Consider the following 22,941-nt stretch of genomic DNA (forward strand, 5'->3'; position numbering starts at 1 on the left):
CAGATTTGAATTTCGTTTAGATATTTGAAATCACCGCGACCGTGACATCCTCAAGGCACCTTCGAAATAATTTTTACGATCTCCGAAATTGATATCACGTAAATCGAGGTGGCTTGTAAATAAGACAAAAAAAAGGGCATGCTGGCAGCTTGGCATGCATGGGGAGCTTTCAAATAAGAGAAGTCAGCCAATTTTTGTGGACTATACAGAGTCAACGTCCATTGAGCTGCAATTGAATCAAAGAAGAAGTTGTTGTGCTAGAATCCTCTCTCTCTCTCTCATATCTCACTTCCTTTTCTTTTCTTCCCCATAAACGACACCTTCGTCTTTTCTTTTGTGAGACCCAAAAAGAGGCAGCAGCCTCCATCACTCACTCATCGGAGAAACACCACCAAGTACCCGGCGTCGTTGCTGCTTCCCCTTGGTCAGCTAACAGCAAACAAAGAAGCAAGGCCGCCATTGCCATCACCATCCACCACCTTCGTTTTGTTTATGACTCCCTCGTTCGACTCAGTCAAGATTGAAGAGACCAAAGAAGTAGGTCTCGTCCCCTCTCTCTCTCGTTGAGCTCACCGGAAAAGAAAGGAAACGAAGGCAGTGAAGCTGCCATCACAGCTCCGTCACCAGCACCGTTTCCGCCTCTTCTCCTGTTGAATGGAGTTTTGTGTTGATCTGCTGCCTTCCTCCTCGTCGGGAACGGTCGGACACAAGAAAAACCAGAGAGCAAGCTGCCGTACCAGCTCTGTTATCTTCGAACACCGCCGCCGCTGCTGTGGAGGTCCGGCAGCGAGCCACCATCATCGTCACCTTGCTAGTGTGGAGTATCTCCAGCTACCTTTATGCCACTGTGAGTAAATCGACCACCACCGTTACCTTATTTTTGTTCCGTTCGAACTCTATTTCCCGATGAAGCAAGGACCCAGTTTAGTTTTGTAATTGTTTGCATACTGTAAATCCCGATATGGTGTAAAGGATGACACTGTACAAACCTTGATTCCATTTAATTAAATATAACCCTAAAGAATGCTGATTTCACGAATCTAGCCCCTCATGGGAATTAAATTCCCATTTAAGTCAAACTGCCATTAAAATGACCGAGAATAGTCCCTCCCTCCGAAAACCTTAACAGTTTTCGTCCTGAAACTAAAATTAGTCCAAAAAAATTTCACATTCAGCCCCTGGTTTGAGAATAAGATGCAAAATCAGTCCCTGGAGTATGATTTTGGCAAAATCAACCACTAAACTTTATTTATTTTAATAAATACCACCCTATACTTAATATTTAATACTAAAACACCTTTTTGGTTTATTAGGTAATTTAAGTAGAACCGGTGATTCGTTTTAAGAGGACGGAACGTCACAAAATGAATTTCACGACAAGTTTCACCCTCGAGATTCGTTCACGCTTCAAGGGTGAGTGTTACGGCCCCTTTTTATGTTTTATTATTTTGGGGGGGGGGGGGGGGGGGGGGCGGGGGGGAATACATGTGAAATATATATAAATATATTTTCCGGTTATGAAATGTGTTTACAAACATGCTAAATTTAAATATCGGCTATGGAATACACATATAAAACATATATCTAGTTTTAATACTTATTATTGTCAAAATAATGTATTATAAACCGATTTCTTTACGATATACATGCGTTTAAAAATATTATTAGTCTTGTGCATAATTTTTTTTTTACTTGTTTCGAGCATGTACAAACATATTTATTAATTATATATGTACAAATTATAACAATTATATCTTGGAAATCATTCATGCATGTGAAGAAACATTTTATCTATTCAAGCGAGTGACATACATTTTTACGGAGTTATCGAACTTACTCGGATTTTATAGTGGAACTTTACCGTATAACCTAGTTAATGGCCTCTATAGTGAGACAGTATTCATTACCTAAGTTTAACAACTTAGTATTCCCATTTAAACTATAACCGTTAATCCTCGGAGCGAGATATGCATGTATAGATCTATACGGGTTGACACCCCCCACCTGCGGTTGCTAGCTACAACCTCGACTGATCAATCGAAGCGGGTGATAATTATCTTTAGTATAACTACGACGTCTAATGAAGCGTTGTGTAGGGATTATAACGGGTCGCATAGCTCGGTTATAGGACTCACTATAGGCATTAACCAGACTCTTTAACTAGAAACCACAGATTTGGTTTCTCTGTTTATCAAGCATTTTTAAGTATGGATTTACTTATGGTTTAACTCTTTATCAAGCATTTTAAGTATGGATTTACCTATGGTTTAACTCTTTATCAAGCATTTTAAGTATGGATTTACTTATGGTTTAACTTTTTATCAAACTTTTTTTTTAAGTATGGATTTACTTATGGTTTAACTCTTTATCCAATATTTTAAGTATGGACTTACTTATGGTTTAACTCTTTATTAAGCATTTTAAGTATGGATTTACTTATGGTTTAACTCCTTATCCAACATTTTCAGTATGCATTACTTATGGTTTATCTATTTATCAAATATTTTAAGCATCGATTTACTTATGGTTTAACTTTTTAACAAACATTCCAATCACGAAATTACTTATGATTTCTTCCTTTATCAAACATGGTTTTAACCACAAAAGAACTACTTTCTAGGCTTATAAAGTATCATTACTGCGGTTAGCAGAAAACCTATAACTCTCACCAACTTTGTGTTGACCCTCAAATCACATGTATTCTCAGGAAATCAGTGAACCGGCCTTTAACAGAAGATTTGTTCATGGATTTTTAGGCAGTCTAGTCTCATTTAGTTTTGTTATTTCTGCCTACTTGTTAAGGCGAATTTATGAACCTATTATTATATGTAGGAACCTTGTATTCGAACTTTAAACTTGAATGTAACTGCTATGTTGTTATTGTTGTAACTTGTGATGTATATTCAATTTGCTTGGGATCCATGAACTAAGTCGCACAGCCCAGCGTATTCCGCCGCCTCGGTCGGGGGTGTGACAATAATGATGTCAAAATTATCTGGAGCAACACCGCAAGAGATTTCGTAAAAGGCTATGGCATCATTCTTCATTTTGTCAAGATCATCTTTAGTTGGCCGATTCATTTTTGCCTGACCTCCACCTAGTCATGCCTAAGCACCATCTGCTTGAATGAGAGTGAGAATAGGGACATGGGATCCTTCTTCCACAAACCTCCATACATCTCTACCGAGCCTCTTGAGATACCTTTCCATTCTCTGAGACCAATGGTGGTATTCATTTGCAACAATTATTGGAGCTCTGTTCGAGCCTCCAACACTGTTGGAAACGTTCAATGATAAAGCTTGTGCCATATTTCCTTTGTTTTGATTTTTTTATTTATTTTTTATTTATTTTTTATTTTCAAGAATGAGCTTCAGTGGTATAGAAGGCTTTTCAAAATCAGAGTTTTGTTTAAAAATCGAGCACTTTGGCTCTGATACCAATTGTTGAAACCTATTTGAGGATCGGTGGATGCAGAATGATAATAACATCTTGAGATTTAAAGATCATAAAATATAAATGAAGAATATAATATGAGTCGTTCCATAATCACTAGAAAGAGAGAAATAATATTACAATACAAGAACATGGTTGGGAGAGATAACTCTCCCTTGGTGGGGGAGATCCCACCACACTTTCTCTCTCTAGAAAACTACATTTTTCGTGCACTCTTACTTTTACAATGACCAACTCTCTCTATATATAAGGAGAGAGAAAACAAACAATACAATAAAGGGAATAAATAACCTAACTTATCACTCATAATTTGTAGAGCATTTACATGCTCCAACAAAAGGCATTCTCTCTATTTGTTTACTATGAATTGTGTTTCTTGTTTGATATAATTTATCCTTGCTTGCCTTCTTTTATAGCGAGATTTGAAGGGCATATATCTTGGAAAATGGAAGTGCATTTATGGCCATTCAATTAAAAATATTTAATGAATCGAGTCTTTATCACTCTTCGGAAAAAGCTGCAAAAATATCGCTTTTGAATATTTCCTTGTTTGACTAACTATTTTGTTTGTATATTATTTTGTACCATTTTTAAAGGATCCGACGGTGGAAATTCTAAGCCAAGTATGTAACTTTTGACAAATCATCGTCCCTGCAGCATGCTACTGTATGTGACTAAGTCTCTCTAAGTCTGTCATCAGTGAGACCATCTTCTGAGAACAATGAGTCACCCCTCACACTGATTGTTTAACATCATCTAAACTTTGTAAGTGAGATTGCCTGGTCCAAATATAAAAAATTGATAGAAAGTCTTGGGTGTTTATTCTTAGTTAACTATCCTACCTGACTCTGTCCCTAGAAGCATGCTTGTCGTATGCATCAAGTCTCATGTTCTGCTGAAACATTAAGCAAAACCCAATGGCTTACCCTGACTACACAATCATCAACATAAGAGATACTTTTCTGGTCCTTAAATGACAAAGGGTTGTTCATGTCCATGACCTCCAAGACTGAGGTATGACATGGTATCATTATGAATTGATGGTGAAACTATAATTCAAGAATGCAACTAAACTTTATGATGCAAGGATCAAAAACATTTCTTGCTGATGAGTTATACTTGTTAACGATTCACGCTGATTCCACCTCAGCATGACTGAAACAATCCATTCTTACCCTTACATTCTTCTTTAAAGCTTTATGATTCAACGTAATGTTCCAAATGCTGATGAGAGCTTGAAAAATCTATGCCGATGGTTAAGATAAAACACCACAACTTATCAAACACATCAATCCATTCTCTCCATATATTATTATTTAGAATTTCATGATTTATTGTGTGATACCAGACGCTGATGAGAATTTAAAAAATTTGTGTCGATGGGTATATCATTATTCGTGATATATTACACGCACCTACCCACTTTTGCCCTTTTCTTCTAATAAAAGTGATTAATGAGTCAGCGTATGAAACCACACACTGATGAGATCTCGCAATACTATGTCAGGGAATGATAGTTTAAGCCCACACTATCAGGAGACATAACAAACTTACTGGGTGACCATCACACACCACTCACTTATCACTTACACTGATGTTCATCGCCGCTGATGTTGTGCCCCAATAATGTAACTTTATTATCTCAACCGTAACTTTTTGGATGACGATTAAAATTTCCATCATTTCCTTGTGATACGAGATTTTTACGGCGAAGATCTCTTCAGTCATGATTACGTAAAAAGGAAGAAACTTTTTGGTATAAATTGGGAATACTCCGTCCTACGTCACTTTTACAAGATATTCAAGCAATTGGCTCTCTCTCTCTCTCCCCCCTCTCTCTATATATCTCTAAAAAAAGGATCTCTCAACCATCATCTTCCTCAATCTTTCACCATGTCAAAGTCTCTATACGAATTTATCCCTAATGCTAATGTCGTCACAGGTCCTCTTGCGCCTGACTCTCCCATCATCATTCAAGTAAACAATGTGGCATTCGATGATGATATCCCAAAGCAATTTGCAAACTCAAGAATTGAAGATTTCGTCAACTATGTCAAGAGCTGTCCTCTTCGATATGCCTTCTGTGACTTCCCCGATCCATTCAACCCTAAACAAGTTTGTGAGTTCTAATATTCATGCTTTGTTGATTCTGATGCTTAAACAATTACTGGAACCATTGGAGATGGTCAATATAGGGTTACTAATTATGTGCAATCTTTTCGAACCGCTATTCGTCTTCCTCTATTAGAATATTATTCTGAAACTCCCTCAGAAGAAAAGTGTAAGTTTGTTTGTGAAAGATTAGGGAATAACATTAATCTTCAGGGCACCACTCGTGATCCTTCCAAATACACTCTTCGTTAGTGTTTTTGTGTAGGTTGGAAGTATTTAACTGGGGTTATTGGCAAATGCCTTGGACACAAGACTGGGAATTTGGATCAAATGAATCTCCTTGTGTAAAGGATTTTGTTTTTTATTGTGTACAACAAAAGACTGGATTTTGCTCAACTTTTTCTTGAGCTGATGATTGATTGCATCACTGGGAACAAAAAGCCATTATATGTTACTTATCCCCATTGGCTTGGACTAATCTTATCTCATGAGGAAGGCTATGTTGAAAGTCATGGGATTATTATTCCAATTCCTGCCCTCTCCTCAAAGATTATTAATGCTGCTCCACCTGAAGATGATTTTCTCATTACTGAAAAAATGCAAAAATGGATTGAAAAACCTTACGTGGTTGAATCCTCAGACTATGAAGAAAAGAATGATGAGGATGATAATGAAGAAGGCGCTGGTAACAAAGAAAAGACTGATGAAAAAGAAGACACTGATGATGATGAAGAAGAACCAGCCACTGATAAGGGCAAAGACCTTGCTCAGGGAATGAAATGTCCTCCAAGGATGAACAAGCACATTCGACTGTCATCCACTCCCCCTGCGGATGATGTTGTACAACGTGGATCAACTCCACCTCAAGAAAACTGCTGAGCCAACGATCCAAGATGAGTTTTCTACAAGAAAAACCAGAGAGCAAGCTGCCGTACCAGCTCTGTTTTCTTCGAACACCGCCGCCGCTGCTATGGAGGTCTGGCAGCGAGCCACCATCATCGTCACCTTGCTAGTGTGGAGTATCTCCAGCTACCTTTATGCCACTGTGAGTAAATCGACCACCACCGTTACCTTATTTTTGTTCCGTTCGAACTCTATTTCCCGATGAAGCAAGGACCCAGTTTAGTTTTGTAATTGTTTGCATACTGTAAATCCCGATATGGTGTAAAGGATGACACTGTACAAACCTTGATTCCATTTAATTAAATATAACCCTAAAGAATGCTGATTTCACGAATCTAGCCCCTCATGGGAATTAAATTCCCATTTAAGTCAAACTGCCATTAAAATGACCGAGAATAGTCCCTCCCTCCGAAAACCTTAACAGTTTTCGTCCTGAAACTAAAATTAGTCCAAAAAAATTTCACATTCAACCCCTGGTTTTGAGAATAAGTTGCAAAATCAGTCCCTGGAGTATGATTTTGGCAAAATCAACCACTAAACCTTATTTATTTTAATAAATACCACCCTATACTTAATAATTAATACTAAAATACCTTTTTGGTTTATTAGGTAATTTAAGTAGAACCGGTGATTCGTTTTAAGAGCACGGAACGTCACAAAACGAATTTCACGACAAGTTTCACCCTCGAGACTCGTTCACGCTTCAAGGGTGAGTGTTACGGCCCCTTTTTATGTTTTATTATTTTTTTTTTTGGGGGGGGGGGGAATACATGTGAAATATATATAAATATATTTTCCGGTTATGAAATGTGTTTACAAACATGCTAAATTTATATATCGGCTATGGAATACACATATAAAACATATATCTAGTTTTAATACTTATTATTGTCAAAATAATGTATTATAAACCGATTTCTTTACGATATACGTGCGTTTAAAAATATTATTAGTCTTGTGCATAATTTTTTTTTACTTGTTTCGAGCATGTACAAACATATTTATTAATTATATATGTACAAATTATAACAATTATATCTTGGAAATCATTCATTCATGTGAAGAAACATTTTATCTATTCAAGCGAGTGACATACATTTTTACGGATTTATCGAACTTACTCGGATTTTATAGTGGAACTTTACCGTATAACCTATTTAATGGCCTCTATAGTGAGACAATATTCATTACCTAAGCTTAACAACTTAGTAATCCCATTTAAACTATAACCGTTAATCCTCGGAGCGAGATATGCATGTATAGATCTATACGGGTTGACACCCCCACCTGCGGTTGCTAGCTACAACCTCGACTGATCAATCGAAGCGGGTGATAATTATCTTTAGTATAACTACGACGTCTAATGAAGCGTTGTGCAGGGATTATAACGGGTCGCATAGCTCGGTTATAGGACTCACTATAGGCATTAACCAGACTCTTTAACTAGAAACCACATATTCGGTTTCTCTGTTAATCAAGCATTTTTAAGTATGGATTTACTTATGGTTTAACTCTTTATCAAGCATTTTAAGTATGGATTTACTTATGGTTTAACTTTTTATCAAACTTTTTTTAAGTATGGATTTACTTATGGTTTAACTCTTTATCCAATATTTTAAGTATGGACTTACTTATGGTTTAACTCTTTATCAAGCATTTTAAGTATGGATTTACTTATGGTTTAACTCCTTATCCAGCATTTTCAGTATGCATTACTTATGGTTTATCTATTTATCAAATATTTTAAACATCGATTTACTTATGGTTTAACTTTTTAACAAACATTCCAATCACGAAATTACTTATGATTTCTTCCTTTATCGAACATGGTTTTAACCACAAAAGAACTACTTTCTAGACTTATAAATTATCATTACTGCGGTTAGCAGAAAACCTGTAACTCTCACTAACTTTGTGTTGACCCTCAAATCACATGTATTCTCAGGAAATCAGTGAACCGGCCTTTAACAGAAGATTTGTTCATGGATTTTCAGGCAGTCTAGTCTCATTTGGTTTTGTTTTGTCTGCATACTTGGTAAGGCGAATTTATGAACCTATTATTATATGTAGGAACCTTGTATTCGAACTTTAAACTTGAATGTAACTGCTATGTTGTTATTTTTGTAACTTGTGATGTATATTCAATTTGCTTGGGATCCATGAACTAAGTCGCACAGCCCGGCGTATTCCGCCGCCTCGGCCGGGGGTGTGACAATAATGATGTCAAAATTATCTGGAGCAACACCGCAAGAGATTTCGTAAAAGGCTATGGCATCATTCTTCATTTTGTCAAGATCATATTTAGTTGGCCGATTCATTGTTGCCTGACCTCCACCTACTCGTGCCTAAGCACCATCTGCTTGAACGAGAGTGAGAATAGGGACATGGGGTCCTTCTTCCACAAACCTCCATACATCTCTACCGAGCCTCTTGAGATACCTTTCCATTCTCTGAGACCAATGGTGGTATTCATTTGCAACAATTATTGGAGCTCTATTCGAGCCTCCAACATTGTTGGAAACGTTCAATGATAAAGCTTGTGCCATATTTCCTTTATTTTGATTTTTTTATTTTTTTTTATTTTTTTTATTTTCAAGAATGAGCTTCAGTGGTATAGAAGGCTTTTCAAAATCAGAGTTTTGTTTAAAAATCGACCACTTTGGCTCTGATACCAATTGTTGAAACCTATTTGAGGATCGGTGGATGCGGAATGATAATAACATCTTGAGATTTAACGATCATAAAATATAAATGAAGAATATAATATGAGTAGTTCCATAATCACTAGAAAGAGAGAAATAATATTACAATACAAGAACATGGTTGGGAGAGATAACTCTCCCTTGGTGGGGGAGATCCCACCACACTTTCTCTCTCTAGAAAACTACATTTTTCGTGCACTTTTACTTTTACAATGACCAACTCTCTCTATATATAAGGAGAGAGAAAACAAACAATACAATAAAGGGAATAAATAACCTAACTTATCACTCATAATTTGTAGAGCATTTACATGCTCCAACAAAAGGCATTTTCTCTATTTGTTTACTATGAATTGTGTTTCTTGTTTGATATAATTTATCCTTGCTTGCCTTCTTTTATAGCGAGATTTGAAGGGCATATATCTTGGAAAATGGAAGTGCATTTATGGCCATTCAATTAAAAATATTTAATGAATCGAGTCTTTATCACGCTTCGGAAAAAGCTGCAAAAATATCGCTTTTTGAATATTTCCTTGTTTGACTAACTATTTTGTTTGTATATTATTTTGTACCATTTTTAAGGATCCGACGATGGAAATTCTAAGCCAAGTATGTAACTTTTTACAAATCATCGTCCCTGCAGCATGCTACTGTATGTGACTAAGTCTCTCTAAGTCTGTCATCAGTGAGACCATCTTCTGAGAACAATGCGTCACCCCTCACACTGATTGTTTAACATCATCTAAACTTTTTAAGTGAGATTGCCTGGTCCAAATATAAAAAATTGATAGAAAGTCTTGGGTGTTTATTCTTAGTTAACTATCCTACCTGACTCTGTCCCTAGAAGCATGCTTGCCGTATGCATCAAATCTCATGTTCTGCTGAAACATTGAGCAAAACCCAATGGCTTACCCTGACTACACAATCATCAACATAAGAGATACTTTTCTGGTCCTTAAATGACAAAGGGTTGTTCATGTCCCTGACCTCCAAGACTGAGGTATGACATGGTATCATTATGAATTGATGGTGAAACTATGATTCTAGAATGCAACTAAACTTTATGATGCAAGGATCAAAAACATTTCTTGCTGATGAGTTATACTTGTTAACGATTCACGCTGATTCTACCTCAGCATGACTGAAACAATCCATTCTTACCCTTACATTCTTCTTTAAAGCTTTATGATTCAACGTAATGTTCCAAATGCTGATGAGAGCTTGAAAAATCTATGCGGATGGTTAAGATAAAACACCACAACTTATCAAACACATCAATCCATTCTCTCCATATATTATTATTTAGAATTTCATGATTTATTGTGTGATACCAGATGCTGATGAGAATTTAAAAAATCTGTGCCGATGGGTATATCATTATTCGTGATATATTACATGCACCTACCCACTCTTGCCCTTTTCTTCTAATAAAAGTGATTAATGAGTCAGCGTATGAAACCACACACTGATGAGATCTCGAAATACTATGTCAGGGAATGATAGTTTAAGACCACACTATCAGGAGACATAACAAACTTACTGGGTGACCATCACACACCACTCACTTATCACTTACACTGATGTTCATTGCCGCTGATGTTGTGCCCCAATAATGTAACTTTATTATCTCAATCGTAACTTTTTGGATGACGATTAAAAGTTCCATCATTTCTTTGTGATACGAGATTTTTACAGCGAAGATCTCTTCAGTCATGATTACGTAAAAAGGAAGAAACTTTTTGGTATAAACTGGGAATACTCCGTCCTATGTCACTTTTACAAGATATTCAAGCAATTCTCTCTCTCTCTCTCTCTCGCTCTCTCCCCCTCTCTCTCTCTCTATATATATCTCTAAAAAAAGGATCTCTCAACCATCATCTTCCTCAATCTTTCACCATGTCAAAGTCTCTATACGAATTTATCCCTAATGCTAATGTCGTCACAGGTCCTCTTGCGCCTGACTCTCCCATCATCATTCAAGTAAACAATGTGGCATTCGATGTTGATATCCCAAAGCAGTTCACAAACTCAAGAATTGAAGATTTCGTCAACTATGTCAAGAGCTGTCCTCTTCGATATGCCTTCTGTGACTTCCCCGATCCATTCAACCCTAAACAAGTTTGTGAGTTCTAATATTCATGCTTTGTTGATTCTGATGCTTAAACCATTACTGGAACCATTGGAGATGGTCAATATAGGGTTACTAATTATGTGCAATCTTTTCGAACCGCTATTCGTCTTCCTCTATTAGAATATTATTCTGAAACTCCCTCTGAAGAAAAGTGTAAGTTTGTTTGTGAAAGATTAGGGAATAACATTAGTCTTCAGGGCACCACTCGTGATCCTTCCAAATACACTCTTCGTTAGTGTACTGGGGTTATTGGCAAATGCCTTGGACACAAGACTGGAAGTTTGGATCAACTGAATCTCCTTGTGTAAAGGATTTTGTTTTTTATTGTGTACAACAAAAGACTGGATTTTGCTCAACTTTTTCTTGATCTGATGATTGATTGCATCACTGGGAACAAAAAGCCATTATATGTTACCTATCCCCATTGGCTTGGACTAATCTTATCTCATGAGGAAGGCTATGTTGAAAGTCATGTGATTATTATTCCAATTCCTGCCCTCTCCTCAAAGATTATTAATGCTGCTCCACCTGAAGATGATTTTCTCATTACTGAAAAGATGCAAAAATGGATTGAAAAACCTTACGTGGTTGAATCCTCAGACTATGAAGAAAAGAAAAGAATGATGAGGATGATAATGAAGAAGGCGCTGGTAACAAAGAAAAGACTGATGAAAAAGAAGACACTGATGATGATGAAGAAGAACCAGCCACTGATAAAGGCAAAGACCTTGCTCAGGGAATGAAATGTCCTCCAAGGATGAACAAGCACATTCGATTGTCATCCACTCCCCCTGCAGATGATGTTGTACAACGTGGATCAACTCCACCTCAAGGAAACTGTTGAGCCAACGATCCAAGATGAGTTTTCTACAAAATTAGCGTCTCCTTATCCTCAAGCTAAGACTGTTCCTCCTATGCCAAAACCTATTAAGACTACTGCTTTTCATCAGGATGATCAGGAAGAGTCCATCTCCAAATTTCAAACTGTTGTGTTTTCTCAACTCTCTCTAATAGTGCAATTAACTCAATCTCTAGGAAAAAGGTTGACTAAAGTAGAAAAGGATGTGGCTGATATGAAGCGTTTTATGGCCTTGGTTGATGATGATGTTGATGATATGGGTTTTGATGACACCCCACAAAATTCTCCAGGTGATAATCCTCCTCCTCCTCCACCTCCAACCCCATCATCAGGTTTACCCCCACCTCCTCCGCCATCTATAAATATTCCTCCACCATCTAGTTCTCCTACCCAATCTGATGCTGCCAAAAAGGGGGAGAATAGTCAAAAGAGTCATGATCAGCAAAAGAAAATGGTGGTGATTACACAAACTCCATCTCGGCCTGAGATGCCTGAAACTAGAAGAGTTAAAGCTGACCTCCACATGGAAATTGTTACTGTTAACCCATTCTAGACACTGGTGATCAATCAAAAACCAATGACTATGAAGGGTTTGTTGATCTAGGAGCCGCCAGCTGCTGTTCCTGTTGTTCCTTTGAATGTAATCAACCCTGATTCATACTTTGTGGGGAGATTCCTCAAGGAACTAATAGTGAAATTGATGCTGATCTGCTCAATCCTCGAAAAAGGAAGGCTTCATCCTCAAGGGGAGCTCATGACACTGAAGCTAGAAGTTCTAGTGCTAGTGATCCTTCAACATCTCCTCCTCCTCCCATGAAAAGCAAACTCATTTTTTTATCTGAATGAATTGGTTAAAATATGGAGTTTAACTGTTGATGAAGTAAGAGAGATCATGATAGACAATAATTGTGCTATTCGTCAAAAGAAAGAAGCCAGAAAAGGCGAACGTTTGTCTTCCAAACTTACTCAAGCTCTTGCTTCCGCTGAAGAAAGTACAAATGTTCAAAGCACTGACGATCATGTCAAGAAAATTCAACTCTTCAATAATAGTGTAGATAAACAACATAGGGTTTCAGAGTTGAATGACCTTATTAACTGTCATACCCCCAAACCAGACGGCGGAAACGTCCGAGGGTGGAGGACTTCATTTGTAAAATCACAACATGTCACACCCCCGAACCAGACGAAGGAAACGTTTGGGGGCTTGTGCGTAACTTCATCTTGAAATATCATTACAGTGAATATAAATGAAACATAACATCATCATTACCATGCATAATATAATACAACTGCCATTGTTTACATCAAGTACAATCTTTTAAATAACATGACAAAAACATTCAATGTATGATGTTTGACAGTACACAAAACAAAATCCCCTATTCTTGTTGATTCTTCTGCTTAACGAGTCCCTGATAATACAAGTTATTTTGAATATGTCAACATATATAATGTTGGTGATTTCATAAGTATATTTGAGAAAATGATTTGTATGACTTCGTAATCACAAGAAAATCTTGTATTTTCTTAAAATAGTTTGGTATGTTTATGTCTGATCTTGTATTAATGCATGTGTGTTATTGTTTAATAGAATGTCAAAAGTGATTGAAGAGAATGTATATAGAATGTCCCCGGACAACCCGATGTTGTCCGTAAAGGAAGAATAGTTAATGCTGCCGTACCAACACCGAGGTGGGGTACCAGTGGGAGTAAGTTATCGAGTAATCCAATCATAAAAGAAAATAGATAATGCTGCCGTACCAACACCGAGGTGGGGTACCAGTGTGAGTAAGTTTCCTAGTAATCTAACATAAAAGAAAATAGTCTTCCGCAAACTTCATAACGTTAATTCCTCAAAGCGAGTTGTTATAACCATACTAAATAATGACAATTTTTCACCGGTCTTGGCGTTTGTGAACGCCGACTGAAAAATAGAATAAGGTTATAGTCACCCTAGACCGATGCAGTCTAACTGTGGCGAACAGCTTAGGTGTGGGGTGTCATCCCCGAATATATCTATACACAAAACCCTGCTCTGCCTCCAAGAGACTCTGATTATAACTATAGGCTACGATCGAACACTTAATAGGTGTCAACCGACAAAAACTCACTAGATCCTTAATCGAATTTACGCGAAGATAAACGTATAAAACTCATTCCAGGCCCAACGAACCATGTAAGTGAGCCACTAGGGCATCACTAAACATGTGAGTCATTTCAAAACCTAATATCAATGAGATTTTATAACATGGGCCCAAAATATATGTAAAAGGACAACTAATGCCCATTTCACATCTAAGGTATTTATAGGCCCAAATAGCACACAAATAGTATACAAAACCTATCAAACATATAAATGGGCCACTAAGGCCCAATAACCTAGAAATGATCAAAATTAATCCATTTGTTAGTTTATTGTTGGTTTTGGTTCAAGTATTTCCTAAAATAGCATAAAAGGCCAACTTTTTGTAAAAATGACGTTCTTGGCCCAATAAGCCAAAAATTGACAATTAAGGCCCAATTTCAGTAAAAATAACACTTTAGTCCCTATTTTGTTCAAAAGTTGTTTTTATGACTAGTTTTGGTAAAAATAACATTTTAAACCCATTTTTGTCGAAAATATCATTTTTGGCTTGATTTTTGTAAAACCACACATTTTTCTGGTTTTTGGCTTTTCTGATCTAGTTGTTGGAAAATTCGTAGAAAAATCATCGTAAGTCAAAATTTGGATCCGTAAATTCTGGAAGTTTGGAAATTTTGTCTAATTTGTTCACAATTTTTGTCATAATTTTTAATGGCCTCTAACAAGTGTGAAATTGCTCACGTTCACAGGCTGGTCTGAAATTATTTCAAATCTGATAGGCAGTTTTGTAAAATTCGCCAAATATTGTAGAAAAATTGTATGAAAATGTGAGAGTAGTCATTTTAAAGGTAGAAATCTGAACATTTTGCATGTAAAACAGTTTTGAAAAATATTATCATTAAGCCGGTCAAAACTGTTCGAGATTGGACCAAAACTTTTCTGTGAATGGCTGATTTTTGAGTTTAGTTTATAGATCTTTGAACACAACACTCATTTTTTTCTATTTTGAGTGTATAAATCCCAGATCTACTAGTTTACATGTATTATATGTTATAGATTTCTGAATTGGGTCCATTTAGATCTCAAGTAGGGTTTCTAAGCCCAAAATAGTCGAATTGAATGCTTATTGGTCCATTAGGCCCAGTAAGAAAATCCTAGCCCATAAAGAACTTGAACCGAGATTTCAAAGGTTTTCAGCCCTTAGTTGAGCATATGAGATGTATTTGGACGAGCATAGAGTATGGTATTCGCTTAGAGTACCAGTTATTATACTAGTTGAATGATTATATGAGAGTGGAATTTCCTAGCAAAAATACTAGTTGTGACAGCATCCCCCCGTTAGAGGGAATTTCGTCCCGAAATTCTTTCGAAAGATTGGTTCATGAATGAGAGAATAGGTGAGGGTACTTATGCTTCATCTGGTCTTCGTGTTCCCATGTGAATTCCGGTCCGCGCTTGGCATTCCATCGAACCTGGACAATTGGAATGCGGCTCTGCTGCGCATGCTTCACCTTTTTTTTATCCATGATTTTGACTGGCTCTTCGGTGAACAGGAGATTCTCGTTTACTTCGATCTCTTCTAAAGGAATGAAGAGAGTTTCATCAGATAGGCACTTTTTCAAATTTGAAACGTGGAATACGGGTTGTACGTTGCTGAGTTTAGAAGGTAGCTGCAGCTTATAAGCTACTGGACCAATTCAGGCAAGAATCTCGAACGCTTCGATGTATCGCGGGTTCAATTTTCCCTGTTTCCCAAAGTGAATCATTCCTTTCCAGTGAGAGACTTTCAATAGTATTCGATCCCTGACTTGGAATTTCAGGGGTCCTTGCCGTTTGTTAGCATAGCTCTTCTGTCTGTCTCGTGATGCTTGAAGTCGAGTTCCGATTTGGATTATCTTCTCTGTCGTTTTGCGAATGGTTTTCTGGTCCCGTGGGAGTACTGGCGAGTGATCTGCATTTACGACCATAAAAAAAACTCGAAAGGAGTAGCCTTGATGCTTCTGCGATAGCTGTTATGGTATGAGAATTCAATCAAGGGCAACTGGGTATCCCATGACTTGTTGAATTCAAACACCCAGACTTGTAGCATGACTTTGAGTGGTTGAATGGTCCGTTCGCTTTGGCTATTGGTTTGAGGGTGGTAAGCAATGCTCATGACTAGCTGTATTCCTATATCCTTCCGAAGGGACTGTTAAAATCTTGAAGTAATTCCGTTATCTCGATCCATGCAGTGCTTCCTCCGCGATATTCTCCGGCTTTGATGCTTTTCAAGGCCGGTCGTAGGTGTTGACAGTGTTTTATTCTTGCTTCGTGAGCAGACGAGTATGTTATTGATGAAAATAATGAAAAGGCTGACTAGGAATGGTTGGGAAAACTCGGTTCGCAGGGTCCTTGAATACTGTGGGAGCATTCGTTAGACCAAAGGGTATCACAACGAATTTGAAATGGCTGTATCGAGTTTGGACAACAGTTTGTGGAAAATCCTCTTTTGGACTCGGAGTTGATGATAACCGGATCTTAGATCTATTTTGGAGAAGTAGATAGCCCCTTGGAGCTGGTCAAATAGGTCGTCAATCCGAGGGAGTGGGTATCGGTTCTTGATAGTGAGCTTATTCAATTCCCTAAAATCGATGCACATTCTGAAGGATCCGTCTTCTTGACGAACAAGACCGGAGCTCCCCAGGGTGAGAAGCTTGGTCCGATGAATCCTTTGCACAACAATTCTCTCAATGGACTGGATAACTCCTGAATTTCGGCGGGAGCTACCCTGTAGGATGAATTGGCAATTTATGTGGTTCCCGGTATGAGATCGATTCGAAATTCGACCTGTCTCTCTGGGGTATTCCCAGAAGTTCCTCGGGAAATACATCCGGAAAATCGCATGCTACTTGAATACCTTGTATGCTTACTTCTTCCTTGGCCTTGTCCACAACGTGAGCGAGGAAAACGTAGTTCTTCTTGTGCAGGAATTTTTGTGCCTTAATGCATGAGTTAAGACGTGGATTGGTGCCAGGTTTATCACCATAGTATCAGCACGGTAGGGGCTTAACCCAACCATGCCGATTATCACATCAAAACTCCTAATATTTACTGGCATTAAATTCATTTGAAATGAATGGTTGTTTAGTGTTAAGGTATACCCTACATAAATATCCTAGGTTAATTCGGTTTTCCCCGTTAGCCCTTTCCACCGTGAAGGCTTCGTTTAGCTTTTGGGGTTGTTGTTTCAGTAAGTGCTCGAATTTGTTATTAACGAAGCTTCGATCAGCTCCACTATCGAGTAAGATGCAACCAAAAGAGTTGTTAAGTGGGAACGTACCAGGAACAACTTGTTGGATAAGGTGTCTAAGTCCATAACTTATTTGGTATATACTTGACCCGACCCGGCATGGTCCATTTGGGTTGCACTTCACCCAAACTGTTTATGGATAATTTTATGAGAATTGTATACTTACGATTTATTAATATATTATAAGTTATAATATATTAATATAAAGTCATGTTATTTAATTAGTTTTAATCTTGAATTAATTATGAATTAATTTAGTGATTAAAAGGAAGACTAATTAAATCATGGGCTATTATATTTATATGGTATGGGCTAATACTCATTTGTTAATGGGCTAAGCTTATATGGAAGTCCATGGATGATCCATGGAGCTTTTAACCCATGGATCCTTGGAAAGGAAAAGACATGGGTTATTAGGGTTTCACCCTAACCATGCACACTATATAAACAAGCTCATGTTGCATGAAATAACACGCTAGTGTGTGTGTAATAGTGGTGGCCGATTTCTAAGTGTTAGTATACTCTCTCATACATTTTCCAAGTTTGTGGTGATTTGTGATTTCCATTTGAGGCATTCACATTATTGGTGCTTGGCTCTCAAACTCCAAGGAATCAACAATCAACAAAAGGTATGTAATTCATCTACTCCTTTTATGTTTAAAAGTACCCCATGCCATGCTAGATAGGTTATAAACCTTGGAAAATAATATTTTGCATGTACCTTAGAAAAACATAGATCCAAGGTTTATTAGGGTTGCATGTACACTTAGGAAGTGTTAGAATGCTCAAAACCCAACAGTGGTATCAGAGCCTAGGCTTGTTTGTTTGATACTTGATGCAAAATAGTGATAAAAAGTCGATTTTTTGCTGTCTGACTGATGAACTCGCCGAGTCCATGGGGGGACTCGCCGAGTTCATGTGTAAACTCATCCTACTCGCCGAGTAGGTTCGTGCACTCGGCAAGTAGGAGCCTCAGAATGCAGATTTTCGACTTTTGCTGCTGGAAATGGACTAGAAACATTACCCTAAACTGTTTTGGTGTTTTAAAACTTGTTTTAGTTGGTGTAATGGTTGTTCTAATCCATTTACAATAGCTTATATCAAAATTTCATGCTTTGTATGTGTTCATATAATTCTTGAAACTTTGATGATCATGTTCATGTTCTTATGAATTTAGAAGATGATAGGAATTATTTGCTAAATTGTTTAGGATTAATTCTTGATCATTTATGTGTTTTAATGGAATCCATAATTTGTCCTCAAGTTATGGATTTCCAAAGGTCACTTCTTTTAAACACACATTTAAAACACATAAGTTACATAAAATGAAGAGTCTTCAGTTTTATGAACCTTTAATTCATAAGTTATGAAATGAAAAGTTTTGGATAGTTACAAAACTTGCCCTCAAGTTTTGGAATTTGTAAAGTTTCACACACTTTAATAAACTTTAATTCCAAACCCTTAGAGTTTTAAAAGCTAAAATTCAACCCTTATACTATTTATAACATTAATGGTTAATTATTATATATATGTATAAGATCAAGTCGTTTTACCGTTAGTAGGCCTCATTCACGAAGCCGGTCTATAAGGGGGGTATAAGGTTGTTGCCTATAAAATGGCAACTTAATGGGTGTCCATTCTCACCCACCGCTTCCTTGATCGGTGGAGGGTCGTTAGCCGAACGGGTAGGACAATGACTTTAAATTCTCATTAAAAGTATAATGAATATTATAAAGTAACTAAACCTTTTATAAATTCCCAATCTTAGTTACTTTAGGAAAATGTGAATATGGTGCTAACCCATGAAATTCACACTTTGTACCTTACCAAGTCGTTGGTGGAGCGTGTGTGGTTAACCGGCACACTAACTTGGACTAGTAAGGATCACGAAGGGTGACTTAATGTTTATCATAGATCGGTGGAGCGTGTGTGGTTAACCGGCACATCGATTAGGTGATAATATTGAGGGTACCAAGTGAGTTTGCATGGTTATTCACACCTTGTTTTGTGATCCTCGGCATCCCAGTCACAAAACTTGAAGGGCACAATCGAGATTGAAACATGCCATTGAAAAGTTCAATGAATCTCAAAAGATCTAGGAGTTTCAAATCCAATTAAAACCTAATAAATTATTTCGTTTTTCATGGTGGAAATTGGTGAATCGTCATTCACCTACCTTCAAATATTTTATAGCTTGGATTACGGCATCCCTCTTCCAAGTTATAAAATATTGTGTTGGGTCCTAGCCTTAATATTTCATATTGGGTGTTATATTAAGGACTTGAATCAACTAACTTGATTTCCTCCCATTGTAGATGTCTGGTTCAGACAACTATGATCTTCCCAAATCGCTTGAAACAAGCTTTCCTCCTGAAGATGATGTCCCTCAACATCATGCTTCACTCCCCCCACCTCCTCCATTTATTCTCCCTGACCCACAAGCCCGAAGACTTGAAAGGTTCAAGATCACTCAAACTCTACTAGAAATGAAACATAAAGATGGAAGACCTGTGTGCACTCATGTCTTAGGAATGAAGTCACACATAGACAGGTTGAGAATGTTGGGTGCTGTTATTTCAAGGAAGTTCGCTGTTGACTGGGTTCTTCAGTCACTTCCTGAGTCATATAGTGAGTTTATTAAAGACTACCATATGACAGATCCCGACATAACACTAATAGATCTTTCTTATTTGCTTGTTGCTGCTGAATCAGCAATGATTTGGCGCAATGGTCAAGCAAATATTGATGGAAAATCTATTTCTCAAACTTCCATGGACATGGACAATGGTAACATTAGAAGTCCAGAAAAGCTTTCTCGTCCCAATGGAAGGGGATCGGCCTTGGTCAACCCGGTTGACTAAAAGGTAAAGGGAAAGGCTAAGTCTGTGATTGTCTCGTGTACCATTCCCAAAGAGTCTATATGTTTTTATTGTCATGAGAAGGGACATTGGAAGCGAAGCTGCCCTGAATACCTGAAATATTTGAAAGCAAGTAGAGACAAAATGTTTGACTCGGCTTCAGGTAAGTCCACTATCTAACTTTGTTAAAATTCCTAATTGTTGATTCTTATTACATGATGTGACTAGGTTGCATCTTGATGTTTAGCAGGATCGAGCAAAAGGAAGGTTAAAAGAAGAGTGTGTTGAATCTGATCATGAAGATGGATTTCTATCGCATGGTTCGAGGATCGGATTTTTGAGCCACTACTTAAAAGTTATGATAGATTGCTAAGAAATATGTAATAGCATAGTTTTCATTTAAAGTTGCATTGTAAGGAATATTTTTCCGCATTTTAATAAAGAAATAAAAGTTTTGTTTAGTTTATTTTATATTATATCCCCTTACAATGGCATTTATAGAAAATTGATGTTTGTATGTTTCTAGCAATATTGGAAATATGAGTTTGATTCTCTCATATGTGGTAGTGTCTGAATTTACCAAATGAGGAAAGGTTCTCATCACCCAAGCTTCAGTTAGACAGAAACTTGGAATCATACAAGTTGTATTGTATGATGAATGAGAATTTTCATCTTTGTAAAATTAAGACTAATTCATTGATCACATGCATATGTGAGTCAATTGAAGGACTAAGGAATTAGGCACACTGGGTGTGTGCTGGTCAAGGTCCACCACAAAGATCAATTCGTCATGATTTACTAAAGATTAGTAAATATGGTTATAAGGTTAAGTATAATTCTGTAACATTGGAAAAGTTTCAATGTATGGCAGAACGGATGAGAAGAATTAAATTTGGCAGAAAGATAAAAGTTTCTCAAATCTGAAAAGATGGGAGAGTACTTTAGTATCATGTTTTTATGATCATCTTAATGACTATGAAACCATATCACAAATTCATACTCTAAGGACATCTTAGTGCATTGTTATGACTAAGATGAGGGGTCATGAATTGTTGGAATGGTTAAAATCAAAAAGATGGATCATACATGTTTTTATGATCATCTTAATGATTATGAAACCATATCACAAATTCATACTCTAAGGACATCTTAGTGCATTGTTATGACTAAGATGAGGGGTCATGAATTGTTGGAATGGTTAAAATCAAGAAGTTGGATCATACTTCGTTCCAAAACAACTCTTAGAATCATAATCCAAGATTGTAACATTGAGTGACATAAAGTAAGGTTTAAAACACTTATCAAATGTAGTGTAAAATGTTTTCTACTCCTGTACATTTGAAATTGGTAAGTTGTGATGTCTTGGATAAGACAAAGACCAACTAAGACCAATTGTGTGAAGTGTTTATCTTGATAAGAATCTGCACTATCCCTTGAATATTTGTTTTGTCAAGGAATGGTTCTTGAGTAGGGAAACTTATATGTCAAGAGGACAGTGGGAGTCTTAAAGATCCTGAAAGGATTTCAAGATTTAATCAAGATTAAAACCTGAGTTTTATCACTAGCACAAGACTTAAGGTTTGAAACCTATTAAGTTGACATAATTCTTGTTTCTGTGTCTGTTCCTATTAAGTTGTCTATGCATATGAGTTCTGTTAGTTCTAAACTGTGTGCATAACAGCTTGGAAGCATTGGTGGGCCTTGTGCCACCAGATGACAAGAAATTAAGATTGAACAAGTTCAATCCATGTAAGGCTGAATTTGTTACTAACCTTGTCTTGTGATTATGGTTTTGACAAATTCACATGGATAGAAACCCATACACTATAAAATCTAAGTGTCATAAGGTTTCTCTCCGATTCATGAAAATGATGGTGAGGAAATGCTTTCACTAAGAAGATTTTAAGTAGATAGCAATTGTGATGTTTGCATTCTCAAAGACGTTAGTGGAGCGTGTGTGGTTAACTGGCACACTAACATGGACTTGTGAGAAATGGCAAAAGTCTAAACAATTAAGACTATGATTACGGCATCCCTTTTCATAGTTCTGGAAATTGTTTAGACACACATGTGAGCTATCTAAAAAAGGGGTGTACGAATCTAAATTTCAGAAGTCCAGCTGATTTCTGGAAGTATGTCAGAGCTAGTGGGAGCATAAGTGTTATGCTGATAATCATCATGTTAGTGGGAGCATGATTATTATGCTTAGTGTTGCAAGTTAGCAATGTTAATTATAGAAAAACAAAAGTTTCAATTCGTAATGTTGTAGGGGTTGAAAAAGTTGTTTTGCTATAATTAAGGGAGAGGAAATTATACTTCATTTCAATTCTAAAAGCTTAGATTTAGTTTTTTAATCATCTTTAGTCAAGGATATATATATGTATTTTATGTTGGAATGGTTCAACTTAAAGAAATTCTATATATATTGCGTTTTCAAAAAAAAATCGATTATGATTACAGCATCCCTCTCGATAGTTAAATTTTGAAAACATGACAAATAAAAAATATTGTAGCAAAAGACTGGTCTGGTATCATGTCTTTATGAGAAACA

At 36.9% G+C, this 22,941-nt stretch overlaps 1 long non-coding RNA gene across 1 annotated transcript; it reads left to right on the forward strand.

Moving 5' to 3' along the window:
• The first annotated feature begins 252 nt into the window (after positions 1–252).
• On the forward strand, positions 253–3,300 carry LOC145117512 (uncharacterized). Its single transcript, XR_013712696.1, has 3 exons — positions 253–847; positions 1,314–1,413; positions 2,708–3,300. It is a non-coding gene; the product is annotated as an uncharacterized LOC145117512 (long non-coding RNA).
• Positions 3,301–22,941: the final 19,641 nt, after the last annotated feature.

Source organism: Lactuca virosa, chromosome 5, assembly GCF_052849685.1.
Source record: "Lactuca virosa cultivar CGN04683 chromosome 5, Lactuca_virosa_CGN04683_v6, whole genome shotgun sequence".
Taxonomy (NCBI): Eukaryota; Viridiplantae; Streptophyta; class Magnoliopsida; order Asterales; family Asteraceae; genus Lactuca; species Lactuca virosa.